Raw genomic sequence first — 6,735 nt, forward strand, 5'->3', positions numbered from 1 at the left:
GACGTCATCAGAGTTTATGAATACGGAGGAGTGTGACACCTCCTCCGCTCCCTCGGGGCCGACTCTTTCTGTCTGTTTTCTGACGGAGCTTCGTTGCAAAGAGAAAACAAATTTAAAGACAAAGATTGTTTCCTCATCTCTTTAGAGTCTGAACTGATCAACTTCCAACCATTTTCATTTCATATCGTTTTATCCACTGTTGTAAATGAGTCCCCGAGGCTCAGTGAGACTAACCTGGAGAAGTAAAGGTTGAATGAACGACCAAATGTTCAGGGACGTTCTGGACCGTTCACTTCGTTAAATGTGACGGATCACAGAATAGATGGATGAAACTATTTCTCCATCTGAGCTAGTTATGCACAACAGGTAAGATATTAATCGATCACAACCCTTCCAGCGAACATCACTGTGATGTCATGATGTGATGATCTCAGCAATGGGAGCTGCAGCAAACTTCTCTCACCACACGGGTTCTCCGGACAACAACCCATCACGAGAGACTTGAAGGCTAAAGGCCCCAAAACCCTTCTGATGACGCCGGCGGGCGTTTCTCTGAGCTGCTCATCTTCCAGGGTCCTGCTGCCATGACGGTTCTCTTCTGAAGAGTTCAGGCACAGGAGGACGAGTGTGCATGTGTTAGATGTTACATGAGATGATGAGCAGCTCAGGAGGATGGAGCAGCACGACTCTCTCACACTGAGACAGACTCTTAACGTCATCCAACAGGGGGTGTCCAGCTAGACGCACATCAGCTGTGTATCTCACACTTTGAAGGAGTGGGAGGTCTCAGGTCTGAGCTCTGCTCCGACACACCGACGGGACAACAAGTTTTACTATAAATCCACTTTTGACCCCCCCAGTTACTGCAGTTTGCATAGTGTTTGATCTGTCAGCAGTTTAGTCCAGTGGTGACGTCATCATCGGTCTCAGAAGTTCAAGCTGTTTTGGCAGCAGAAGGTGTGGGACCTGTGTGACGAGCAGCCTCCTGTTGATGGTCCTTCATCTGCTCTTCGCAGTAAAAAAGAGAAAACTAATGAAAACTGCTTCAAGGACCCCGAGGACCCTCAGAGACTCCGTGCGCTCTGATCCGACACGTTCACTCGGGGGATGCTCTCACTTTGGGCGGTCAAAGGAAAAACTGAAGAGTCGAGCAAAACTTCTCCCCCTCCCGTCTCCACACTCAGCTCCTTCAGCTGGATCAGCATCAGGATGCATCTGTTGTCCTGCACCCCCCTGTTGCCCCTGAAGGCTGCTGTGAGCATCAGACCCCCCCCCCCCCCACACACACACACACACCAACCTGCTCCAACTGAGCCACATGGAGGTGTACAGGGCCCTTACTAATGAAGCCCATCAGTGTCAACAAACAGAGCAGGAGGTGTGTGTGTCAGAAAGGAGAGCAGAGATTGACGGTGTGGGAGAGCTTACCAGGAGTTTTCTTCTGCTGCAGTAGGAAGGAAGAGGAGGAGGAGGAGGAGGAGGAGGAGGAGGAGAGCAACTCTACCGCTCTCTCCGGTCTTCAGGCGCCTCTCTACATCCGCTGACTCCGGCGGCGGTCCGGTTTATCTGCTCCTGGAGGAGGAGGATGGGGGTACTAGGAGAGATGGAGGAGGAAGATGAGGAGGAGGGTAGATGAACAGCATGCTCCTGTTGTATCAGGGAGGAAGAGGAGGTGCTGTGCAGCGAGGGTTCCTCCTCAGCTCAGGTTTGCTCCTGCAGACTGAAGCGTCTCTGCTGCAGCAGAAACCAAAGCCCCCCCCCTCCTGCAGTGCAACCCGAACCTCAGGACCGCTCGGAACCTCCTGCTCACACCCCCCTCCCTCTACTGCACGTAAACACGCGCGCACACGGTGGTTACGCAATGCGATCATGGGGTGAGACTCTCACCGTGAGACTGGGACAGAGACATCCTGAAACTTGTCGGGTCTCTCCCCTCAGCATCCCTGAGCTCCTCCTCCTCGGTGCTGCTTCTCCTCCTCCTCCTCCTCCTCCTCGGTGCTGGGGACGGTTCGGTGTGAAGCTGCTGATGGAGGACACACACTCACACATCAGATGACTAAACGTGTCTCCATCCCTCCATCTGCAGAATATTCTCCTGTTTCATGATTTGATCAGAAAACACAAACCGTCTCTGCTTTGGATTAATTTTCAGTTTTGCGCAGACAAGTGTCAGATTACAACAAACAGATAATTATTTAATCTGGCCTTGATTTGAATCTTGGTGGACTGAGCTGAGCTTCAAAGGCAACTTCATGTCATTTTCTTTACTTGATAAAGAGCCCCCAGTGGGACCATGTGACCACATCCTGCTTGATTATTGATCCATCAGTGACCCCCGGCAGCAGGGAATGAGTCCGGATAGATGATGATGATGCGGAATATGACATTAGACACGTGGATGATTTCAGTTTAGACACGATACATTTTTATTTTAATTAAAAGAAAAACAATCGAATCTATTTACCAACTATATATGATTGCATCAAATTAGATACCAGTGCTTCTGAACTCAAAAAGCACATTTTTACATACGAGTCATCCCTTTTCACACAATTAATGCATTAGTAAACATGATGAAGTCAAAGTAAACAAGTGGGCGGTCCAAAGCTTGAGCAGCAATTTATTCCCTTTTGAATGGCGCCACCTGGTGGTGGAAGAGTGAAACTGCAGGTCACAACAACAGCATCGTCATTCAAACTTCTCCCAGTGCAGCATGAAGATCCCCTGACTATGACCTCTGACCTTTAGGTTGTCTTCCACGCACCATGAGCCGTGTTTTTTAAAGTTGCTCTAAACTTGAACAAGGTCTGATATTTTCATGTTTTCACTGTCCTTGGACTAATGTTTACTCTTTTCTTTATTGCTTTTAAGAAAAACAAAATCATCAATCAGATTGAACGTCTTTTTTAAATCATTAATCATGTTTATTTTATTTGACTATGACAGGTGTAAACATGAATAATGATGATTATCGTTTTCAATCATTATAATGAATTCATATGAAATATTAGAATGTGTTTAACAAACTTTTCTGTTTTTCAGAAAACAACTTTTCCTTGAGAGACACCCGTGTGTGTGTTTTTGAGCCAGAATCTGTTTTCTTCAGAGGTGAGTCATAACATCTGAGAGATCTCCCAAACCCTTGAACCACCAGCTCTCGAGAGCGTCGCTTCTAACCCAAAACCAAAACCGGATTCGGGCCGTTATGTGATTGATGTGCGGGCCGGGCCGGTCTCGGGCTTTGATGCGGTTTTATGAAGCATACAGCACAAATAAACTAAATAAGAATGCACAATATAAAATTGTGTTTATCTACTTGTTGAGGAGGCAGGTCCGACCGGCCGGTTTAAAGAGGTTAAAAAGTCGCATTAAGCTCAGATGGACACCTGTCACCGGCTGCACGCGTCCGTTGACCCACTGGTTGAAATGGACTTGAGACCTGTCTAGGGTGCCCCCCACCTTTTGTAAAGTAATGGCTGGACATGGGCACCTACGACCCCCGCTACTCGAAAATGAAGAAGCGTGTAAAGATGATGGATGGATGAATCAGCTGATCACTGGCCGCGTCCACACCTGCTGTCATCTGCGGCGAAGTAGCTGACGCGAGCAGCGCGTTCATTTAAAATAACCGTGTTCTGGATTTTTCCAAATCATTTAGCTCTAAGAATATTTGTGATCATCTGTAGAATAGCCGATCTTCAGAGATGATTTTTGAGGCTATTAGTTTTGTATGTTAACATCCATTTGGTGAAACAAGAAATCTTAGATCTTCCTGTCTTTGAAATACATTTTAAAAATGTTAAATTGATTTGCTTACAAAAGCAGTAAAAGCTTAATAAAAACTATGTCGGGCCTGTAATTAATTTGATCGGATCCGGTTGGGTTCAGAAAAAGTGGCTTCAGGCCGGGTCGGATTTTTAGGCCCGAATGCAACTTTACTGTCAAATCTAGAGTTGAATTCAAAATCTTACTTCTAATCTACAAAGCCCTCAACAACCTAGCTCCAGCTTATATTACAGATTTTATGGTTCCATATTTTCTTAACAGAGCACTTTGCTCTCAAACTGCAGGTTTACTTGAGGTTCCTAGAGCAAAATGGGAGGAAGATCTTCCAGTTCTCAGGCTCCTCTCTTGTGGAACCAACTTCCAGTTTCTGTCCGTGAGGCTGACACATTATCCAGTTTGAAGACTTTCCTTTTTGATAAATCCTATAGTTAAGAGTGAATGAATGAATGAATGGGTAAATAAGGGCACAGCTTGTAGCGTAAAGCGCTTCGACTACCGTGATAATTTAGAAAGGTGCTATCCAAGTACAGTCCATTTACCATTTTAGGGGCAGAGATTGTTTTTAAGGGTAGAAGCAGAAACGCTTACTTGAAGAGGCAGCTCGTATGTGGCTGTTGTGTTTAAAATGAGTGTTTATGGAATTATTTTCAGTCCAATATAAGTTTTATTCATTCAAGGCAGTCATATTTGTTCATAACTTTATTATTAGTAAGCCTGAGAGTTACCGGATACGAGCAGTTACCGGAACGCACCCTGTCAAAATAAGAGTTCCCAGATTTTGTCCCGACAGGATCCGGCTCAAATTAAGCCCCGAGTCAAAGATGTCTTTCCAAAATAACACAAGAGCAAAAGGTGCTTCTATAAAAACATATATTTATTGTTCTGTTACAGTCGGGGACGGACTGCTCTCGTTGACAGAAAGCGTTCGCTTCCGTTCTTCAGATTCAGTGGCAGAGAGACGACAAAGACAATCGAACTGAACGGTTGGGTCACGCTCAACAGTCCTCCGTCAGCCAAAGTGGTTCTTCTCCTAAGCAGTCAAATTCACAAACGCAGTAAAAATACTGTACATGGTTCTGCATGTTCATAAATCTGAATACTGAGATCTTCTCTGGTGGAACCTTTGAGCAGGACTCACCAACATGCCGGGTGGACGATGCAGAAATGATTATTAAACTGAAACAGAGGTGTGCTGTATTCAACAAAAATAGTGTGTGGATTAAAAGAGATTATATTTTCACTATATAAAGGTTAAATTGTTGCTTTAGCAGCCACAGTTTTGTTCCACGGGCCGGTAAGTTTCTGCTGTCCGTCTGCGGTGGAACATACTGATCCCAGATCTGCTGCCGTCTTCGAGTTTGTGGGACGACGAGCTTCACCGAAGCAGATGAAGCAGAAACACAACGTTACGTTTCCAGTTGTTATCTGTGGCGTTTGTTCAACAGAAGGCATTGATCGGACCGGCTGCAGGCTGGAAGGTTCGATCAATAACACGCAGCTCGTTTAATTAAAGTAGAAGACGTGTGAGGGCTGACAGGCGGGCAGGGGGCGGGGCACACGTGGAGGGTTTGCAACGCGATTGGCCGGATTAAAAAACAAACATAAAAAAAACGAGGACAAGAAACAAGCCTCAGCAGCCGGTTTGTTCCGAGCATCCAGCTTCAACTTGCCAAACGAAGCAGAGCGACTCTAAAGGTGACACCAGGTCCAAACAAACAGATCCAGATCCTGGTTCTGTCCTCTCCTGTCCAGTGTCTCAGCAGAGACACCAGGTCTCCGACACTTTGTGCAAAAATTCATCTGTAACACGAAACCGTTCAGCAACAACTTAACAAAAACACATAAAATGACTCCTGCAGTCCCTGAAACGTCCCGCCCAGCTCCGACCCAAGTGACACTAGTCCGTTTATGGACAAAAAAAAAAAACATTAATTGCACGTAGACCAGCAGTCGGGGCGTTCTGTCCCAGTTCGACTGGTTTTATGTTGTTACTGTAACTTCTAATGAGGTGAAATATAAAGTTTGTAAAGCTGCAGGTTCTTGAACTTTAAACAACTTTTGATGTTTAATCTCTTTGGTCTGCGATTGTTGGCAACTCTAAATAAATACCGTACTTGCTGCCGTACACGTCACACCGCTGTTTAAGTCGCAGGAACGCTAATTTATGAAAAAAAACCATGCGACTTATACAGCGAAATGTACGGTAAATACAAAAACTGGTGACCTTTTTGTTACAAAATCTCTGAAATTCAGGCAGTTGTGACCAGCGAGCCGTGTGGCCATCAAGGGTGGAGGTTATAATCTGTGATGATGCATCTCAGCATGGACCGGATTTGATTCTGAGTTGATTATGAAAGAATGTTAATGAGTTGAGGAACGCAGGACTCCGGAGAACAGACCTGATTATCGTGCACACAACGTAAACCAAGTCAAACAGCTCCTTCTGCACTGACGGCCAGCGGTGGACGCATCTCAGATTCTGCGACGTTCAATAAATGGGCGACGTTGTAAAAAAAAACCTGAACACGAGCAACGTTTGTCCACGTTTCCACGTAAACCTGGGCTTGTGCGCTAAAGTCACGATAAAACGTGAACTCTGCATCAGGACCGAAATCAAAGTTATGAAAAGTCAGATTATAGATTCATTGATCATCCATCCAGTATCTTTATCCGCTTCTTCTTTTTCAGGTCGCAGAGGTCACTGGTGTCCATATCCAGCAGTCACTGTGCGAGAGGCACCTGGACAGGTCTCTAGTCCATCACAGGGACACCCTGGACAGGTCTCTAGTCCATCACAGGGACACACAGAGACAAATGAGACAAGCAATCATTCACTCTCTCTCTCATCTAGAGACAGTTTAGAGTCACCAGTCAGTCTAACATGCATGTTTTTGGTCTGTGGGACCAAAAAATGGGCGAAAAATGGGCGAAATGGGCCAAAATTTATAT

The 6,735-nt window shown here is 45.6% G+C and overlaps 1 protein-coding gene across 1 annotated transcript in view; it reads right to left on the reverse strand.

Annotated features, from left to right (window-relative positions):
* The window catches only part of syt12 (synaptotagmin XII), a 17,199-nt gene extending 15,280 nt beyond the window's left edge, over nt 1–1,919 (reverse strand). The window contains exons 1-2 of the mRNA XM_037682520.1: nt 1,888–1,919; nt 1,429–1,594 (exon numbers count right to left, since the gene is read on the reverse strand). The gene's annotated coding sequence lies outside the window, so the exon portion shown is untranslated. The remainder of the gene's footprint in view (nt 1–1,428; nt 1,595–1,887) is intronic.
* Between the last annotated feature and the right edge of the window lie 4,816 nt (nt 1,920–6,735).

Source organism: Nematolebias whitei, chromosome 10 (genome assembly GCF_014905685.2).
Source record: "Nematolebias whitei isolate Nwh7 chromosome 10, NemWhi1, whole genome shotgun sequence".
In the NCBI taxonomy this organism is placed as follows: domain Eukaryota; kingdom Metazoa; phylum Chordata; class Actinopteri; order Cyprinodontiformes; family Rivulidae; genus Nematolebias; species Nematolebias whitei.